This window comes from Syngnathus acus, chromosome 10 (genome assembly GCF_901709675.1).
Source record: "Syngnathus acus chromosome 10, fSynAcu1.2, whole genome shotgun sequence".
NCBI lineage: Eukaryota > Metazoa > Chordata > Actinopteri > Syngnathiformes > Syngnathidae > Syngnathus > Syngnathus acus.
Window position 1 is genome coordinate 26047585 of NC_051095.1, and position 22181 is coordinate 26069765.

A 22181-nucleotide genomic window follows, 5' to 3' on the forward strand; every position below is an offset into this window, starting at 1 on the left:
GATTTTCCGGAGAGCTCCGCGCTGCGATCTGCACGAGTTAGCCGGAACCCCGCTAGCTCCACGGCGTGGTGGGGGGTTCGTTCGCTGAGCCACGTTTCCACAAAGCACAGCGCGGCGGATCTGCTGAAGTCCGTGTTCCTTGAAGGAGGAGCAGCAGTTCATCCATCTTGTTCGCCAGGGAGCGGACATTCGCCAGATGATTGACGGTAGGGCAGAACGGAAACCCTCTCTGCCTCAGCCTTACGAGTGCTCCGGCTCGTTTTCCGCGCCGCCGTCGTCGCGCTAGCTTGTATAGCACCGCCGCTCCGGCTAGAATCTCCGACAAACAGTCTGAATCGGAGAGAACAGGAGAGAAAATACCAGAAGAAGACTGTCCGATGTTTAACAGCGCTTCTCTGGTAAAAGTGATCCGGGATGGACAGCAGAGGACACAGAAAACACACAAAATAAGACAAAGAAACAGAGTGACTCACCGTGGCTGCCATCCGCGGCGCCATCATGACGTGTATATATATATATATATATATATATATATATATATACCGTATTTATTCGAATTAATCGCCCATATTCTAATAATCGCCCAGTGTGTGTTAGTGATGACATAAATAAAAAACATTGATCCCTCTAATTATCGCCCATGCTGCTAAAAATTCCCCCCAAAACGTACGTTTTCCTCCGCGACCGCACGCCGACGTCATTGCGCAAATTTAAATATGACTGATTTGACAGCACGTCGAATGTCCCTTTTAAATTGTTTTCTCCATAAAGTATGATACAATTACACTCGTCACTCCGCTACAATATCCTCACACAATTACGTTATCGGGGCGTGCGCTCGAACAAGACGATCGCGATAACATGACGTGTGCAACATGTGATGTGCGACGGAAACGTGTCGCATCGACGGAGCGTCGTTGACGCACCCCGCTGTTAGAGGTAGATCAAAACAAGCCGCTGTTGCAGTGTTACGAACACCGTGAGGTGCACTTATTGCCATACTACATAAGGAAAATATACATATTATCGCCCATTTCAGTTGCCCCATTGGCGATCGGGACATAACGTGTTCTCTATTAATCGCCCCACCCCCCCCTGTGGACATACGGTACTCTTATTTATTCATTGTATGTGCCTTCTTATTTTACTTTTTGCATTGTTTACTTGATTGTTTTGTTTGTCTGTGGACCAATTGGGTGTAATATGTCTGTCTACACCGTGGGATAGTAGGGAAACGCAATTTTCGATCTCTTTGTATGTCTTGACGTGAAGAAATTGACAATAAAGCAGACTTTGACTTTGACTACTAGTATGCTTCTTCATAATATTCTAATATTTTGTGATAGGATATTTGAGTTTTCTTAAGCTGTATTGCCATAATCAGCAATATTAAAATAATAAAAGACTTGCAATATTTCAGTTGATTTGTAATGAACCCAGAATGTATGACATTTTTGGTTTTTTTAATTGCATTACAGAAAATAAAGAACTTGATCACAATATTCAATTTTTCTGAGACAGTCCTGTGTATATATATATATATATATATGTATATATATATATATATATATATATATATATATATATATATATATATATATATATATATGTATATACCGTATTTATTCGAATTATCGCCCATATTCTAATAATGCAGAATTATTAGTTTCGGGCCAGCTGACCTTCAGACCCAGCTTGTGGCTTCCTCTTGGTAGATTTCTAAGGCTTCTTTCAACTGATCAGGGGTGGAGCCAAAATAGCATGGTGTCATCTGCGTATTCCAGATCAGTGAGGCTATAATGCCTTAGTTTAACCCCTGGAATACATATCCGTTCCATCAAATGGTTGATGATAGTTAAAAAGGTCTGGTGCAGCTACACATCCCTGTCTCACCACCGCTGTTGATTGAGAACCAGGTGGAGTTTGGTACCATTGACACGCACACAGCTTTCGGCATCACTGTAGCGCTTTTGAAAGAGGGTGGTAATTTTTCTTGGTGCTCCGAGGATGGTGAGAACCTTCCAGTGGGAGGTGTGGTCCACAGTGTCAAAGCCGCCTTGAGATCAAGAAAGGCACTATAGAGATGTCTGTCTTGGCGGAACTCGTGTACCTTCTCTATGATGAGGCGGAGGGCAGAAATTTGGTCTGTTGCGGAGCGGTTTGGCATGAAGCCCGCCTGTTGGGGGCTTCTTTTGCTTCTAATGGCCGGGAGGGCCCGGGTTGAGAAGTATGCGGGTGAAGATCTTTCCAGGGATAGAGAGAAGTGTAATGCCTCTGTAATTGTTACAGACCATTTTATCACCTGCGTGAAGCTGGCCCCCCACCCCACGCAAAATTTAATGAAAATAGTCTGTTTCTTTTGTGCTTCGTTAGTGCTGGTTTGTGCAGCAAAAATTTCGTTTGTGCTGCTATGGTTTTTTAGTTATGAAAGATTATTTATATGGTCATCCAGAGTTCACCCAGCCCCCATCTGCTCCACATGAACCCAAAATGGTACCGTTCGTTTGTGCTTCGTTTGTGCTGGTTTGTGCTGCAAAAAATTTCATTTGTGCTGCTTCCGTTTTCGTAGATATTACACATTTATTTTATAGCGATGACGTCACCCAGCCCCCCATTTTACTCCAAATGGACCCAAAATGGTTACCGTTCGTTCGTGCTTCGTTTTGTGCTGGTTTGTGCAGGAAAAATTTTCATTTGTGCTGCTACGGTTTCGTAGATATTACACATTTATTTTATAGCGATGACGTCACGTAGCCCCGCCCCCCTATTGACTTCCAAATGGACCAAAAATAGTTGCAGTTCGTTTGTGCTTCGTTTGTGCTGCAAAAAGTTTCGTTTGTGCTGCTACGGTTTTGCAGATATTACACATTTAATTTATAGCGATGACGTCACTGTATTTCATCGCGAATTTCAAGCCCCTGGAATGCTCCTGATGCAGGACGAATACAAGGTATATATATATATATATATATACATACACGTATGTACACGTATGTATCTATAAATTATAATATATATATATATATACTATATATATATATATGTTGTTGGATTTTGTCCACAATTTAGGGAGCGCGCTATCTGCGCCTCACGGCAAAAGCCATTGCCAATCACCTGTTATCCAATTTACTCACTGCATGCTCGTTTGATTTCTTCAGATTTAGGAAAATGCTAAGACACTGAAGCAGAAATTAGACTTACACAGGTTGGTTGAGTTCAATCACAATTCTTGTTAAGAAAGCTCTGTTTTCAGGAAAGTACAATACAGCGCTGGGCCTTTCAAGAGCAGAAAGTCTCCATTCAGAAAAGGCAACGTTCAAGGTTCTTTGGTCAGCTTATATTCAGTTGCACATGCCGGTGTGGGCCGAGTTTGATGGGTGATGAGTCTTTGGGGTGGGGCAAGTTCGCAGGAGATTTTGATTCCATGGGAGTGGGTGCTGATTATGGGCGATACGGTGTGTGTGTGGGGGCTGTTGTCTTCCATCCCGTCGTTCGGCCTTGGCGATCATCTTTGGCCGAGTCCTTGGGTGGGGGCTGTTGTCTTCCATCCCGTCTTTCGGCCTTGGCGATCATCTTTGGCCGAGTCCTTGGCTGACTCCCTCTGGCACCTGCTGGTTTTTATCTCCAAGTGACCTTCCTGTAAACATTCTCCTCCATCTTTGCACATACACTGTCTCACCTCATTCTTTCATCATTCTTTCAAGTTGTCATTTTGTACGAAATTATGTGAGCTTTTTGGCTGTGACATCATTAATCTATTAATGTTCCCTGACTATGCAAAGTTTGTTCTTTTGATACTCCATGTCTTTGCTTACGTCATTATATTCTTAGTTTAATCATGCTTCCAACCATATATTTTCTTTGTTAGGCAAAATATTTCCCTCTGTCCAGAACGTTCAGTAGTAATCGAAAACTGGCGTCTAGCATTAGTCAAAACATAAGATACAATCAAGTACTGAACATTTTTAGACTACTTTGGCAGTGTCCGTGATTTAGAAAAACATCAGGCATGCATTAAACAGTTCCTTAAGGGTCATTAAGCTATTCAGGCAATATATCAAAAAACATTTGTTATTTCAAAGTGCTCAGAAATATAAATCAGATCATAAAGTTATAAAACCTTTGTCATTACCACCTATCAAAAATGTCTAGTTATGTCTGCTTTATTGATTTGGTGTGTAGGTATAATTATATGCTTAAAATATTTCTTTTATTGCTTTAATATGTGAATATACTTTTCTGCTTATGTACTTTATTCAATGAGGTTTGAGCATATGTTTTTGTAGCTAGGCAGGACTTTTTGTATTTCGACCCCATTCCTTCAATATATTAAATTATGCTAGGGACAGGATCGATTAGCACACAGGTGACAAAATTAAGTCACACAAAGCATCTGTATGCCCACATATTACATTAGCTGCCGTGCCTGTCAACCAAGATGGTTCTAGAACAGGGGTGGGCAAACTTTTTGACTTGCGGGCCGAATTGGGTTCTAAATTTTGACCGGGGGGCCGAACCAGGAGCAGATGGATGTAGTGTTTGTGTGAAGTAATATAAATGACATGTAAAGGTCATTGCATAAAAGGTTTTTACTTTTAGTAGATACTAAAGCATGGATATTAAAAAAAGCTTTTTGAAAACAAATGCATTTATTAACAGCATTAAAAAAATATTTCATCAAAAAACTACTATCAGTGATTCTTATTAAATACGACACTGTTATGATGAATAATATTTCCATCACTTCAGCGCCTGCAGGTCAGATTTATGAAATATGTTTATCTAATGAGGCGAAATCACATCCAACGGCAAACATTCTGACCAAATACATCATCTTGAAGAATCAGTGAAAGAATACATCTAAATAAAGTAATAAAGAAATCAATAGTATTGTTGGTTTCCCTTTTTGGCTAGTGCATCATAGTCTGGAGTAAAATTTGTTGTGGTAATTTTTAGGATAGAGCCGAGGTGTCGGTCCGTTAACCTAGATCTGTGACGGGCTTTGTTGACGTTCATGTGGCTGAACGTCTTCTCACACACGTAGGTCGAGCCAAATTGTCCACTCTTTTTTAACATTCGGCACTCACTGTCCACCTTTCTTTTCTTCGGGCCACTCATTTTAATGGAAGGATTCCAGGGGAAGGTTTGTGGGTGGCATTAGCGTAAAACTGTATCTGAAAACTCAGCGCACGAATTACGAGAATATTGACGTCACAGCCTACACTCGAAATTCCGCACTGATAGATGAAATTACTACGTACTACTGAGTACACACGCACTTGTGAGTGTGCACCGAGCTTTCTGACACGGCTCCCGGGAGTAAATGCGCGGGGCGGGCGCTTCCCCATCTACTGGGGAAACATAGTAATTGCAGGGAAAATGACCCAAAAAAAATTAATAATACAATTTATTCAGGTTTGGCGGGCCGGATTAAACGGCCCCGTGGCCGGATGTGGCCCGCGGGCCGTAGTTTGCCCACCCCCGTTCTAGAAGCTCCCCCACTTCAGGCACAAAGCTCTGAAAGTTGTAATATATACAGTAATCCCTCGCTACTTTGCGCTTCACCTATCGCAGATTTCTTTTTAAACAAATATTGCTGATAGATTCGGTGCATCGCGGATTTTTATTTATTTATTTATCTTTAGTCAAATATTCCACAGGCCCATATAACGATATATAAATTAGATATCAAATAACTATTATATAAGCAATATTATTGTCAAACCATCTGTGCACTCTAAATCATTAAATCCATCGATCCAAATTCCTCGTCGTTTGTCAACAACGCCGCGCTTGTGCCCTGACATCAGCCTTGTCGTTATTCCACAGATCTAGTATATAACTATATTGTAGCATTAACAAAGTACAAGGAAAGACGTGGGTTTGGTAAACGGCTCTTTATTAACAAAACAAACTTCCAGGCGTGTGGCGGCGTGGACTTCCAGCCACGGAGGTGGAAGAGAGATCCATAGAATAGGATCGGGCGTGCGTAAAAGCCATGACCGAGCGCCATCCACCGTCCCCGGACAGCCACCCGTCCGAGCGCCGGCCACCGACTTCTATCCACGGAGGTGAAAGAGAGCTCCGTAGAGACCGGGTGTGCGTAAAAGCCATAATAGTTTTTCAAACCTTCTGTGTCACTTCAAATCCTTAAATCCTTCAAACTCTTCGTCCTCCGTGTCACTTAGAAACAAAGCCGCTAATGATGCCGGTAGTACGTGGGGCCCTTCGTCATCTTCGTCATCCCGTGATCAATCTTTGTCCTTTTTGTAAACAACCGCTGCGCCACGCCGCGCCGCGCTGCTGACGTCCCTTGAAATTCAAATTAAAGTAATCCCTTGCTACATCGCGGTTCCACTTTTTTTTTTTTTTTTTTTGAACATTTTTGAGAAAATTCACATATAAGTCGCTCCTCATTATAAGTCGCCCCCCCACCCAAACTATGAAAAAAAACGCGACTTATAGTCCGAAAATTACGGTACTATCACGTCTCCGCTCCTTGATTGCCAAGCGGAGTAGAATGCGTGTCTGCTTGTCACTCCCAATTCTAAAACATCTTGTGCGGATGCCCTCGCGCTGGGCAGCGGGGGCGCGACAGCTGGTCAGCATGGCAAGAGCACAGCGGAGCCGTTGCACGTTTACATTTTAAAATGACGAGCCGGTCAGCGAGCTCGCGTCGCGCAGGCATCTCGTAACACAGCGGGTCAGGCAAACGAGAATCAGGTGCCAGGCGTGCATGTCAAAACAGACAAAACTGTGAGGACTGACGATTAGAAATTCCATATTGGCGACGCGGGCCTCAGAGGTCTAGCGTGGGGGGCGCGCGATGCCATAGGCCAGCAGGCGAGAGCAAGACGTAACACAGCCGCGCACAAAAGAAAAATGCACCGCCGTGCAGAAACAGTCGAGACATTGGCAGTGAGCGTAATCGCGCTTGTAGAAAAAAAGCACTGTCGTCCAGGATTTGGGACAGCGGCACTAATGAGCACTAAGCGCGGGGCGTGCCTCTGAGCAATGTGTGGATGCCCTCGCGCTGGGCTGCCGGGGTGCGTCAGCCGGTCAGCAGCGCAAGAGCAAAGCGAAACCGATACACATTTACACTTTAAAATGTTTAAAAATACAATAAAGTGTTTGAAAATAAAATTATAAAAAAGTCTTGTGCGGATGCACTCGCGCTTGTCACGGATGGAATGGAGCAAGGCGACCAAGTGCAGCTTGGACCAGGGTTTATTGGAGGAACTCAAAAGACAGACTTGGCAAACTGACATGCCTTAACAAAACGATAACATGACTGACTGACTAACCGAAACAGACTTGAAAACGACAGGAACCAAAAAGACATGAAGCGTGACGACAACAACATTACGATATCAGGAACCAAAAAGACATCAAGACAACAATGATCCGACGGGGCGTGAGGGGCAGACAGGACTTATATACACGACAGGTAACAAGAGGCAGGTGAAAATAATCAAACTAATCATGGGCACACAGGAGGGGAGGGGCGAGCACACAGACAGAAACCATGACAACAGACACATAGTGGAACGGCTGGGGACGAGACGTGACAGGGCTGGGCCGCGGGGGCACGTCAGTCGGCCAGCACGCAAGAGCAGAGCGGAGCCGTGACACTTTAAAATGTTTTAAAAGTGTCTAGAATACAATAACGTATTTAAAAATACAATAGAGTGTATAAAACTTAAATCATAATAGTCTTGCGCTGATGCGCTCGCGCTTGGCCGCGGGGGCGCGTCAGTCGGCTAGCACGCAAGAGCAGAGAGAAATATATTTACTCATTAATTTTCTTATTTATTGAAATTTTTCTGCAAGTCAGTTTGACTTTTTTTTACAATAGTGTTTAAAAATGCAAAAATTATTTAAAAAACAATGAAGTGTATAAAACTACAATAAAGGTTCGTAAAAGTCTTGTGTGGATGTTGTATATATTTACTCTTATTTATTATTATTATGTATTTCTTCCCCTATTTATTTAAATAAAGAATGTTTATGAAATCAGTTTGACTTTAAAATGTTTACTTAAGTGTTTAAGAATACAAAACATTTAAAAGTACAATATACAGTGTTTAAAAATACTATAATAAAATACAATAAAGGATATTTTATATAATATATACGTATATATATATATATATATACCATATTTATTCTAATTATCGCCCCAGACGATAATTAGAGAAGGTTTATGTCCAACGGGGGGGTGGGCGATTAATAGAGAACACTTTTTGTCCGATCGCCAAGGGGCACTGAAATGGGCGATAATATGTATATTTTCCTTATGTAGTATGCAATACCTGCATCTCACTGGTGTTCTTAACACTAGAACAGCGGCTGTTTCATGTTTCAAGGCTGCCACCATCGTACCTGTGCCGAAGAAACCTGCTCCGTCCTGCTTCAATGACTACCGCCCCGTGGCACTGACGGCCATCATCATGAAGTGCTTTGAGCGGCTTGTCATGGAGCACATCAGATCCATTCTCCCCCCCACCATAGACCCCTTCCAGTTTGCGTACCGAGCCAAACGGTCCTCTGAGGATGCCATCTGCTCTGCCCTCCACTCAGCCCTCACCCACCTGGAGAGAAGGGACTCGTATGTGAGATTGCTGTTTGTGGACTTCAGTTCTGCATTCAACACCATTGTACCACAAAGACTCATCTGCAAACTCGACAAGCTGGGCCTCAGTACCTACCTCTGCAACTGGCTACTGGACTTCCTCTGTCAGAGGCCTCAGGTGGTACGTGTTGGCGACAAAATCTCCGCCAGCATCACGCTGAGCACGGGGCCCCCCAAGGCTGCGTGCTCAGTCCGCTGCTCTTCACCCTGCTGACGCATGACTGCACTGCAACTTACAGTAGCAACCGCGTGCTGAAATATGCCGACGACACGACTCTGGTGGGTCTCATCACCGGGGGGCGACGAGACTCAGTACAGGTCGGAGGTCGACCTTCTGGCCACGTGGTGCAGGGACAACAACCTCCTGCTGAACGTCAACAAGACCAAGGAGATTGTTGTTGACTTCCGGAAGGGTCACACCCAACACCTGCCACTGACCATCGACGGTGCTGTGGTGGAGAGAGTGAGCAGTGCACATCAGTGAGGACCTCTCCTAGTCCACCAACACCGCATCACTGGCGAAGAAAGCTCAGCGCCGCCTGTACTTCCTGCGGACACTTAGGCAAGTGCTCCTCCGGCCGTCATGACTACATTCTACCGTGGCACCATTGAGAGCGTCCTCTCCAGGTGCATCGCTGTTTGGGGTGGTAGCTGCACTGAATAGAACTTGAAGGCCCTGCAACGCATAGTGAACACGGCTGGTAAGATTATTGGTGCTTCACTCCCCTCCCTGTAGGACATTTACACCTCCCATCTCACCCGCAAGGCGACCACGATTGTGAGTGATGTGAGTCACCCTGCTCACTCTTTGTTTGATCTTCTGCCCTCTGGGAAGAGGTACAGGAGCCTGCGCTCCCGCACCACCAGATTCACCAACAGCTGTTGAGTCTGTTGGTGAAGATGGCGGCGCACGCAGTTGCAGTGGCTCAGTGCTCTCCCGATCTACGCGTTGTTTGTTTTTTTGTTAGTGTTTGTACCCACTGTATGTCGATATTACACCACCTACAACCGGCAGGAGCTCCTCAGGATAGGGGTTTGCTGCGAGTTGAGTGTCACAGCGGAGTTTCACCGCTCGCAAAACATACCGGAGGATATCATCAGGCGCCCCGGCTCCCCTTGGATCACCATCCCCGCTGGGAGGAAGCGAAGGCAGCGCAGAGAGAGGAGGCAAAAACGAGGCTGCAGGGCCGGCGCGCTAACCAGGCTACGGAAGCGGCCGTTCAGACCACCGCTCCCTAGCCTGTTTCTTACCAACGCCAGGTCTCTTGCTAACAAGACGGATGAACTAAGGCTACAGATGTCTGCGAACCAGACCGCGAAGGACTGCTGCATGGTGCTGATCACCGAAACCTGGCTTCATCCACTCATACCGGACTCTGCTATCGAGCTAGCAGGCTACACCACACAGCGTCATGACAGGACTGAGAACTCCGGCAAGAGCAAGGGGGGGGGGGGCTCTGTATGTACGTCAATAACAACTGGTGTACTAATATGGTGACTGTAGACAGTCACTGCTGCCCGGACCTGGAGTATGTGACTATTAAATGCAGGCCCTTTTACCTCCCTCGTGAATTTACCGTAGTCATGACGACTGTTGTTTACATACCTCCGGAGGCTAATGCTAAGCTAGCTATTGGACTATTACATGGCAGTATTAGCAGCCAGCTGAGCAGATATCCTGACGCAGTCCACATCATGGCAGGGGACTTTAATCATGTAGACTTGAAAGCAGCACTCCCTAGTTTCCACCAGCATGTTAAGTGTGCCACTAGAGGAGTTAACACTCTGGACAAGGTCTACTCCAACATCAAGCTAGGCTACAGGGCAAAACAGCTACCTCACCTGGGCCAGTCTGACCACGTCACTGCTATTACTCCCGGCATATACCACCATCAGGAAATCAGCTCCTGTCATCACTAAAACTGTTAAAACCTGGCCTGATGACGCCTCTCAGCAGTTGCAGGACTGCTTCGACAGGACTAACTGGGACATCTTCGAACACCGGGACTTGAACGTGTTCACAGACAGTGTTCTGTGTTATATCAAGCACTGCACAGACACTGTCACAGTGGACAAACCTATACGGATTTACCCCAACCAGAAGCCCTGGATGACCCGGGAGGTCCTTCGGCTGCTGGAGGAGCGGGACACCGCTCTGTCCCTCAGGTCTGAGGACGGGGCTCTCTACACAGCACAGCCAGAGCCAACCTGAGGAGAGGCATCAGAGAGGCCCAGCTTGCCTATAAGAAGAGGATTGAGGATCACCTGGACAGCAACAACAGCAAGCAGGTGTGGCAGGGAGTCCAGCATCTCACCAACTACAGAACCACCATCGGAGCTGCTGAAGGGGACGCCTCACTGGCAGAGGTCCTTAATACCTTCTTTGCCCGGTTCGGGTCCGAGCCACCTGGAGCGGCCACATCACATCCCACAGTTCGCAGCAGCTTCACCCTCACAGTGAAGGAGCACGAGGTGAGGCGCACGCTGCGGACCATCAACTCGAGGAAGGCTGCGGGTCCTGACGGCGTCACTGGGCGTGTCCTGAAGGACTGCGCAGATCAGCTGGCTGGAGTCTTCACGAAGATTTTCAACCAGTCCCTTACTGAGTCCATCGTCCCATCCTGTTTAAAATCCTCCACTATAGTCCACCTGCCCAAGAAACGCCACATCACCAGCCTTAATGACTACCGGCCAGTCGCACTCACCCCGGTGGTGATGAAGTGCTTTGAAAAGCTGGTACGGGGTCACATCACATCACTCCTGTTCAGAGGTTTTGACCCCCACCAGTTTGCCTACAGGGCAAATAGATCGACAGAGGACGCAGTAGCTACAGCCCTCCACGCTGCACTGTCCCACCTGGAGCAGCCGGGAAGCTATGTGCGGATGCTCTTCGTGGACTTTAGCTCTGCTTTTAACACCATCCTCCCCCACAGACTGGTGGACATACTGGGGGGCCTGGGACTTCCACACAATACTTGCAGGTGGATTAAGAGCTTCCTGACGGGTCAGAGCCAGAGGGTGAGAGTGGGCCGTCATACATCCACACCTCTCAGTCTTGGTACCGGCTCCCCACAGGGCTGCGTACTGAGCCCACTGCTTTACACGCTCTACACACATACATGCACCCCCGCCCACCGCAGCAACACCATTGTGAAATTTGCGGATGACACCACCGTGGTGGGGCTCATCTCAAAGGGGGATGAGTCTGCCTACAGGGACGAAGTGGTGCAGCTATCGGAGTGGTGCGGTGAGAACAATCTGCTCCTAAACACGGCTAAAACCCGAGAACTGGTCATTGATTTTAGGAGGAAAAATAAAACGGACATTTCACCAGTCATCATCAACGGGGTCTGTGTGGAGAGGGTGTCCTCCTTCCGCTACCTGGGAGTCCACATCGAGGAGGACTTCACCTGGGGGCGTGAACACCTCTGAGCTGCTAAAAAAGGCCCAGCAGAGACTCTACTTCCTAAGGGTGCTGAGGAGGCACAGTATTACACAAAGACTGCTGGTGTCCTTCTATCGCTGCTCCATAGAAAGCACTTTAACGTACTGTATATGTGTTTGGTACTCCAGCTGCACTGCTGCTCAGAGGAAAAAGCTCCAAGGGGTCATCAACACAGCACAGAAGATCATTGGCTGCCCTCTCCCCACACTGGAAGACCTACACAGAACCCGCTGTCTCAAAAAAACACAGAACATTCTGAAGGACACTTCCCACCCTGGCCACTCCCTTTTCGAACTGTTGCCGTCAGGCAGACGCTATTAGGTCAAGGACTAGCAGATTCACCAACAGTTTTTACCCTACAGCGGTAGTCACATTAAATGCCGCTAAACGTAGTAAATGATTGTGACTGTGTATGTTCTTCTGTGGGGTTTTAGCTTGTATATTTTTTTTAATCTTTTATTCTATTTGTTGGAGCCAATTTAGTTTCCTTAGCTTAAATTCTTATTTTTGTTTAAGATTCGCATGCCTTGGGCCATGGACCTTTATTTGACAAAGCCTTTGGTCACCTGATCTGTCACCTGATCAGGGAAATAAATAGGCTGCTCCCACTTGGTAGTCAGTCTCAGTTAGACAAGGAAGGAAGACAGTAGTGACATAGTTTTGTACCGCTAAAAAGCCCGCTTCAAGCTACTTCAAGTCTGCTCCAAGCTTGTAGTTTTTGGAACTTGAACCTTGGAATTTAGAAACCAAACTTTAGTTTACTTCTTTGAACCCTTTATGTTGAAACCTTAGTTGATTTACAAACAATTTGGATTTGTACCTGTGTGCCACCTGTTTGCCTGCCTGCCATTCCCTCTCCCCCCTATCCTTGCTTGGCCTACCACCTTTGCCTGCCTGCCTGCCTGCCATTGCCTCTCTACCTCGGCCTGCATGCCTGCTTGCCTCCATTTTGGACATTCCACCTCCACCTTCAAAAGGGTATGAGCAACAGCTGTACACAGTGTTTTAAGATAAGCGTGTGACAAGAACTATACAACATCTAACCTTTGAAATTTAAACTGAACTGAAACTGACACTCACACTATTTATTTTTTTATCTCATGCGCTGATCGGTTGGCACTTTTTAAATTTCGTTGTACATGTGTGACAATGACAATAAAGATCTATCTATCTATCTATCTATCTATCTATCTATCTATCTATCTATCTATCTATCTATCTATCTATCTATCTATCTATCTATCTATCTATCTAGCTTCATACTCCAGGCTGTTAGGATCCTGAACTCTCTCCCCCCTTCTGCGTAGCGTCCTGTACTTTTGCGCTATATTCTGACTGTCTGCTGTATGCACACTTGCTCCATTTTTGCTCCTCTTATTTACTATGTTATTTGTTTATTTATTATTTATTCATCACTCTTATTTATTCATTGTTTGTGCCTTCTTGTTTTTACTTTTTGTGTTGTTTACTTGTATGTATATTGTGTACTATGTCTTGTCACCGTGGGATAGTGGGAACGTAATTTCAATCTCTTTGTGTGTCTTGGCATGTGAAGAAATTGACTATAAAGCAGACTTTGACTTTTGACTTTGTTTTGATCCACCTCTAACAGCGGGATGCGTCAATTCACGCTCCAACGATGCAACACGTTACCGTCGCACATATGTTGCGCACGTCATGTTATCGCGATCGTCTTGTTCGAGCGCACGCCCCGATAACGTAATTGTGTGAGGATATTGTAGCGGAGTGACGAGTGTAATTGTATCATAGTTTATGGAGAAAAACAATTTAAAAGGGACATTCGACGTGCTGTCAAATCAGTCATATTTAAATTTGCGCAATGACGTCGGCATGCGGTCGCGGAGGAAAACGTAAGTTTTGGGGGGAATTTTTAGCAGCATGGGTGATAATTAGAGGTACCAATGTTTTTTATTTATGTCATCGCTAACACACACTGGGCGATTATTAGAATATGGGTGATAATTAGAATAAATACGGTATATACGTATATACACACACACATACATAGTTTCATAGTAGCTATTTTTGTGTTACAAAATACTAATCTCAAATTCTTTATCCGTAAGACATTATAAAATGTTAAGAAACAATGGTGTGATTTTGCTTGGTTGAGGGCACGTTTAGTCTGCAACAACTTTACTGAAAGTAACGTTACGTGTGCAGGTTTACGTGACGAATATGTTGATGGTGTCATGAAACAGTTCTGCAAAATTAGAATACTAAATGAGAGCCGAGCGGAGAGTGCTATAATTGATGCGGCCATCGAATTAGCCAAACAAATATGCAAAATATACAGATACTTGTAAAATGTATTAGAATGGTGTTAGAATAACATAATGTAATCAAACTAATGATTACAGGAACAGTAAAGCGGGCCTAATATTGCCACTAATATGATAGGTCGAGAAAGCAACATTTGTTACCTTTGCCACTTAGGGCCTTAAAGTGGTCTTCAGTCTAGTGGGAGCCATTCTAAATTTTAATCAGTTGGTCTACGTCCATTATTGACACTTAGAAATAATATATCCCTTATAAATTAGATCAATAACAATACAACCTAAGCCTCGCAAAGACATATTTTGGGGGGCTGAATCCAGTAAGTACTAGTGCTCCAACTTCTTTTACCATTTTACTTACTGAAGAATTATCAAACATAAAAAAATATTTGTAGGGTTGACCTTAGGACCAGCACTGGAGTACTCAAGTTGCTGGGTGCTAAAGTACCAAACTGCAAGACGTGTAATCGTCATCAATGTGGATTACTTCATTGCCAATGCCCCAGAGTGTTTGGAAAACTGAGCATTTTTAATTCTTCCCTTGTTTTGTGTGCCCACCTGGAGAGCAGTCGACCACTGCTAATTATAAAAATGTATGCTTATCAGTGTAATACTGTAGTTTGACAACAACAACAAAATCTGCAAACATATTGGTGTTTCACTGGTGTATTTTTCCCCTTTTATCACCTTTTTTAATTTACAGAGCTATGTTACTACTGATACTTTACTCGGGCAACTGTGGTGTCTTTCCTCTTTTGGTTTTATCATAAACGCCAGAAATGCCCACACTTAAAAAGTGGGAAAACCGTGCATGCATCATTACCTTGTGAAAAAGAACTGGCAGACAGCCTTCCTTCCATCTTTTGGTCCTTTTTCTACAAATCAGTACAGGCTTTCTTACTTATCTGCAGTTTGATCTTTCACCTCCTGCTGGATATCTGAGGTTAAAGGTCATTGCCTCAGGGGAACGGTTGTACATTGATGTGTTACTAATAGGTAAAGCTAAAAATGTCGCCTTATGTATCCCATCAGTTCCTGCCTAAGGGCTCTCCACATGTGGGGGTAGTAGGGTGGGTGGCTATTAAAGGATAGACTTTTTGCCCTGAAACCTAAAAGAAACTGAGTATCACTTTCTTCTTGTATGTCTTAAATAGGAATCATTTTTAAATGTGGATTTGTAGATGCCAATTTTTATCCGCCTCCTGTTGAGCAGGCAATGCTTTGATGCTCGCTCTGTTGCTACCACTGGTCCAGTCAGTTCGAACTGAAGCACCATTAAGCTTCCCATGAGGCTTCTACATCCTCAGTTTTATACATCAAGTCTGTGCTAAAAATCCTTGGGTGCCAGCTCTCTGCCTCTGAAGTAAGGTACTTAAATAAAGGACCAGTTTTCTTTAAAGTATGCTGTTAATATTTGAGGGCTACATATGTCATTAATGGCTGCCTTAAATTCAAAGGGATTTGACCATTACAGCCTAGTCGACATGAGCAAGGTCGACTGCATATTAAATCAACACCATGACTGCTTAAGAAGTGGATGTGTTAGAATTGTAGGCTTCATCTTATTCTGTGTGATCCTGATATTTTTCAGAAATATGTCCCCACAGAAGCCATAGGAAAAGAAAAATGCCAACCACAAAGCAGGATTGATTGTTCATCTTGGATAACCTCAAGTCAGGAATATTGATTGTGAATTCAAGGGGACTTGCATGTACCATCAATAGCTGGAAAGCATCATGTGCCCATATAAAAGTTAAATACTGTGTATCTATATTATTAGTAGACTGTTTAATCACTGATTACACCATGAATATGGAATGCACGTAATAATTCTGGTTGTCTCAAGGGAATGTAAAGCAAAATTTTTACATCGTGATATACAATAAAAATTGAATGAGCAACAAACTGAACCAAATGTTTAAACATACTGCTGTATCCCTCTCCTGAAAGATGTGTCTTATGAATACAATATATCTCAAGCTTTTTGTAGGAACAGCTAAATCACTGCCCACACATAAGTTAAAATGTGAAACAAAGTAAATTTAAAAAAATATAATTTTTGACTTGACACAAAATAATAATCACACGCAACATTTCAAAACTTAATACATTTTCACTTTATATAGTCACTAGATTTCATGACAATGCCAGAAAATCTTTTACCAAATTTTGCTGGTCTGTCACAACCTGGGCACCCTTCAGTCCTCGTCCCTTCGTCCTCATTCATAAAACAATCGCTCCTTATGTCATTCCTCATTTTAAAAGGGCCTCTGTCCGTACATTGTCAGTGCGTGTATTTTTTTTTTTTAATCATAGTCCAAGAGATGAGAAACCCAATTTAGTTAAAATGGTGGAGTGCATGTATGAGAGTATCTATTATGAGATGAACCATGGGTCAGTTAGTAGGACTTCTAAGATTTGGAAGAGCGCGTGTGTGCGTGTGTGTGCGCGTGTGCATGTGTGCGTGTGTGTACTGTGTGTGCGTATGTGTTTTTTATATATATATATATATATATATATATATATTCAAGAGTTTTTATTCGCCATGTTTGAGCGTGCCAAACAAGGAATTTGACTTTGGTAAATCACACCCTCTGTTCAACATTTAGGTGACTAACAACACTCAGGACATGTGAAAAATGGCAAATATTCTCAAACATCCCCTGATCTTAAACTCCCAAAAGGGCAAGGAAAAACTCAAAACTCCAGCTAGGGGAAATGAGAAACCTTGAGAAGAGACCACAGATGGGAAGGTCCCTCTTCCAGGATGACCAGGCTGCAATGGATGCAGAGAGGACACATAGTACAAACAGTGTAGACAAATTCAAAATAGGTGTGGAGAGCAGGATGTTATTGCACAGTAATGACTCTGAGACTCTAAGAGTGGTGTGAGTTCATCAGAGCAACAGCCTGGGGGAAGAAGCTGTCTCTGTGTCTGCTGGTTTTGGCGTACCGAGCTCTATAACGCCGTCCGGAGGGGAGTAGTTCAAACAGACTGCAACCTGGGTGAGAAGGGTCTGTAGAGATGTTCCTTGCACGTTTCCTGGTCCTGGACAGGTACAAGTCTTGGATAGATGGGAGGTTGATTCCAATGATTTTTTCAGCAGTCCTGATTGTCCGTTGCAGTCTGTGCTTGTCTTGTTTGGAGGCCGATCCAAACCAGACAGCGATGGAGGTGCAGAGGACAGACTGGATGATGGCAGTGTAGAAGGTCTTCAGAAGCTCTCGCGGCAGGTTGAACTTCTTGAGCTGTCTCAGGAAGTACAGCCTCTGCTGGGCCTTCTTCCGGACAGAGTCTATGTGGCCAGTCCATTTCAGGTCCCGAGAGATTGTGGTTCCCAGGAACTTGGAGGTGTCTGTGGAGAGAATAGTATTACTGCGGATAGTGAGGGGTAAAAGTGGTGAAGGGTCTCGCTTGAAATCCACTGTCATCTCCACGGTCTTGAGCGAGTTCAGCTCCAGGTGGTTTTGGCTGCACCAGTGGACCAGCCGCTCCACCTCCTGTCTGTACGCAGTCTCATCACCGTCCTGGATCAGTCCGATGAGAGTGGTGTCGTCTGCATACTTCAGGAGCTTCACAGGAGAGTCACCTGAGGAGAAATCATTGGTGTAGAGAGAGAAGAGCAGTGGGGAGAGGACGCACCCCTGAGGGGCTCCAGTATTGGTGGTCCGGGTGTCAGATGTGATGCCCCCCAGCCTCACACGCTGTCTCCTGTTGGTCAGGAAGCTGGTGATCCACTGACAGGTGGAGGCAGGCACCGCAAGCTGGATGAGCTTCTGTTGGAGGATGTCAGGAGCGATGGTGTTGAACGCCGAGCTGAAGTCCACGAACAGGATCCTGGCGTACGTTCCTGGGGTGTCCAGGTGGTGCAGGATGTAGTGCAGTCCCATGTTGACCGCATCATCCACTGACCTGTTTGCCCGGTAGGCAAACTGGAGGGGGTCAAGCAGGGGGCCCGTGACATCCTTCAGGTGGTTCAGCACTAACCTCTCGAAAGATTTCATGACCACAGATGTCAGTGCGACAGGTCTATAGTCATTTAAACCTGTGATGGCGGGCTTCTTGGCCACTGGAACGATGGTGGAGCTCTTGAAGCATGAGGGCACCTCACACAGCTCCAGAGAACGGTTGAAGATCCGTGCAAAGGTGGGCGCCAGCTGCTCAGCGCAGACTTTCAAGCAGGAAGGTGACACGCCGTCTGGGCCCGGTGCCTTCCTGGTCTTTTGTCTCCGGAACATCTGGCGCACTTCCTCCTCGCGGATCTGGAGTGCGGGCGCGGCCTCTGCAAGAGAGAGAGTGGGTGACAACGATGATAGAGGTGTGGACAGAGCAGTTGTGGGGAGAGGTGAGTATGTAGATTGTGCTGCAGGAAGTCCCGTTGTGTGGGTGGACCGATCAAACCTGCAGTAGAACCTGTTTAGCTGGTTAGCAAGCCTTGGGCTCTCCACAGGACGGGGGGTTCGTTTCTTGTAGCCCGTGATGCTCTGCAGACCTTTCCACACTGTTGAGGGATCAGGATTGGCAGAGAGGTGTCTCTTCAGGTTCTCCCCGTAACACCTCCTGGCTTTCCTGACCTCTCGGTTCAGTGTGTTTCTGGTCTGCTTGAACAGGTCGCGGTCGCCGCTCCTGTAGGCCTCCTCCTTGACTTTGCGCAGCCTCCTGAGGTTCGGTGTAAACCAAGGTTTGTCGTTGTTGTACGTGCAGAAGGTCTTAGTCTGCACACACAGATCCTCACAAAAACTGATGTATGATGTGACAGTGTCAGTGAGTTCATGCAAGTCTGAAGTTGCAGCTTCGAAAACTCCCCAATCGGTGCAGTCAAAGCAGGCTTGGAGGTCCTGCCTTGACTCCACTGTCCACTTCCTCACAGTCCTCACCACAGGCTTAGAAGTTTTTAGTTTCTGCCTGTAGGCCGGGATCAGATGAACTAGACAGTGGTCCGAGAGTCCTAAAGCTGCACGAGCAGCAGAGTGGTATGCATCCTTGATCACGGTGTAGCAGTGGTCCAGAGTCTGTGCCCCTCTGGTGGGACACGTTACGTGCTGTCTGTATCTGGGGAGTTCGTGTGCGAGGTTCGCCCTGTTAAGATCACCCAGAACAATGATTAGTGAATTTGGTAGAAGTTTCTCCATGTCTGTTACCTGGTCGGCCAGCATCTGCGTGGCTTCACTCGCACGTGCGTGTGGTGGAATGTAAACAGCCGCCATGACGGTCGAGGAGAACTCCCGTGGTGAATAGAACGGCCGGCAGTTTATGAAAAGTGTTTCTAGGAGAGGGCTGCAAAACTCTTTCAACACCGTGACATCAGTACACCAACGTTCATTAATGTAGAAACAGAGACCACCTCCCTTTGATTTTCCGGAGAGCTCCGCGCTGCGATCTGCACGAGTTAGCCGGAACCCCGCTAGCTCCACGGCGTGGTGGGGGGTTCGTTCGCTGAGCCACGTTTCCACAAAGCACAGCGCGGCGGATCTGCTGAAGTCCGTGTTCCTTGAAGTGAGGAGCAGCAGTTCATCCATCTTGTTCGCCAGGGAGCGGACATTCGCCAGATGAATTGACGGTAGGGCAGAACGGAACCCTCTCTGCCTCAGCCTTACGAGTGCTCCGGCTCGTTTTCCGCGCCGCCGTCGTCGCGCTAGCTTGTATAGCACCGCCGCTCCGGCTAGAATCTCCGACAAACAGTCTGAATCGGAGAGAACAGGAGAGAAAATACCAGAAGAAGACTGTCCGATGTTTAACAGCGCTTCTCTGGTAAAAGTGATCCGGGATGGACAGCAGAGGACACAGAAAACACACAAAATAAGACAAAGAAACAGAGTGACTCACCGTGGCTGCCATCCGCGGCGCCATCATGACGTGTATATATATATATATATATATATATATATATATATACCGTATTTATTCGAATTATCGCCCATATTCTAATAATCGCCCAGTGTGTGTTAGTGATGACATAAATAAAAAACATTGATCCCTCTAATTATCGCCCATGCTGCTAAAAATTCCCCCCAAAACGTACGTTTTCCTCCGCGACCGCACGCCGACGTCATTGCGCAAATTTAAATATGACTGATTTGACAGCACGTCGAATGTCCCTTTTAAATTGTTTTTCTCCATAAAGTATGATACAATTACACTCGTCACTCCGCTACAATATCCTCACACAATTACGTTATCGGGGCGTGCGCTCGAACAAGACGATCGCGATAACATGACGTGTGCAACATGTGATGTGCGACGGAAACGTGTCGCATCGACGGAGCGTCAGTTGACGCACCCCGCTGTTAGAGGTAGATCAAAACAGCCGCTGTTGCAGTGTTACGAACACCAGTGAGGTGCACGTATTGCATACTACATAAGGAAAATATACATATTATCGCCCATTTCAGTGCCCCTTGGCGATCGGACATAACGTGTTCTCTATTAATCGCCCACCCCCCCTGTTGGACATACGGTACTCTTATTTATTCATTGTATGTGCCTTCTTATTTTTACTTTTTGCATTGTTTACTTGATTGTTTTGTTTGTCTGTGGACCAATTGGGTGTAATATGTCTTGTCTACACCGTGGGATAGTAGGAAACGCAATTTCGATCTCTTTGTATGTCTTGACGTGAAGAAATTGACAATAAAGCAGACTTTGACTTTGACTACTAGTATGCTTCTTCATAATATTCTAATATTTTGTGATAGGATATTTGAGTTTTCTTAAGCTGTATGCCATAATCAGCAATATTAAAATAATAAAAGACTTGCAATATTTCAGTTGATTTGTAATGAATCCAGAATGTATGACATTTTTGGTTTTTTAATTCCATTACAGAAAATAAAGAACTTTATCACAATATTCTAATTTTCTGAGACAGTCCTGTGTATATATATATATATATATGACGTATATATATATATATATATATATATATATATATATATATATATATATATATGTATATACCGTATTTATTCGAATTATCGCCCATATTCTAATAATGCAGAATTATTAGTTTCGGGCCAGCTGACCTTCAGACCCAGCTTGTTGGCTTCCTCTTGGTAGATTTCTAAGGCTTCTTTCAACTGATCAGGGGTGGAGCAAAATAGCATGGTGTCATCTGCGTATTCCAGATCAGTGAGGCTATAACTGCCTAGTTTAACCCCTGGAATACATATCCGTTCCATCAAATGGTTGATGATAGTTAAAAAGGTCTGGTGCAGCTACACATCCCTGTCTCACACCGCTGTTGATTGAGAACCAGGTGGAGTTGGTACCATTGACACGCACACAGCTTTCGGCATCACTGTAGCGCTTTTGAAAGAGGGTGGTAATTTTTCTTGGTGCTCCGAGGATGGTGAGAACCTTCCAGTGGGAGGTGTGGTCCACAGTGTCAAAAGCCGCCTTGAGATCAAGAAAGGCAATATAGAGATGTCTGTCTTGGCGGAACTCGTGTACCTTCTCTATGATGAGGCGGAGGGCAGAAATTTGGTCTGTTGCGGAGCGGTTTGGCATGAAGCCCGCCTGTTGGGGGCGTCTTTTGCTTCTAATGGCCGGGAGGGCCCGGGTGAGAAGTATGCGGGTGAAGATCTTTCCAGGGATAGAGAGAAGTGTAATGCCTCTGTAATTGTTACAGACCATTTTATCACCTGCGTGAAGCTGGCCCCCCACCCCACGCAAAATTTAATGAAAATAGTCTGTTTCTTTTGTGCTTCGTTAGTGCTGGTTTGTGCAGCAAAAAATTTCGTTTGTGCTGCTATGGTTTTTTAGTTATGAAAGATTATTTTATAGGTCATCCAGAGTTCACCCAGCCCC

General features: G+C 45.2%; 1 long non-coding RNA gene across 1 annotated transcript; it reads left to right on the forward strand.

Annotated features, from left to right (window-relative positions):
* Positions 1 to 579: 579 nt before the first annotated feature.
* On the forward strand, positions 580 to 9939 carry LOC119129551. Its single transcript, XR_005099248.1, has 4 exons — positions 580 to 590; positions 1522 to 1527; positions 6628 to 6629; positions 9857 to 9939. It is a non-coding gene; the product is annotated as an uncharacterized LOC119129551 (long non-coding RNA).
* Positions 9940 to 22181: the final 12242 nt, after the last annotated feature.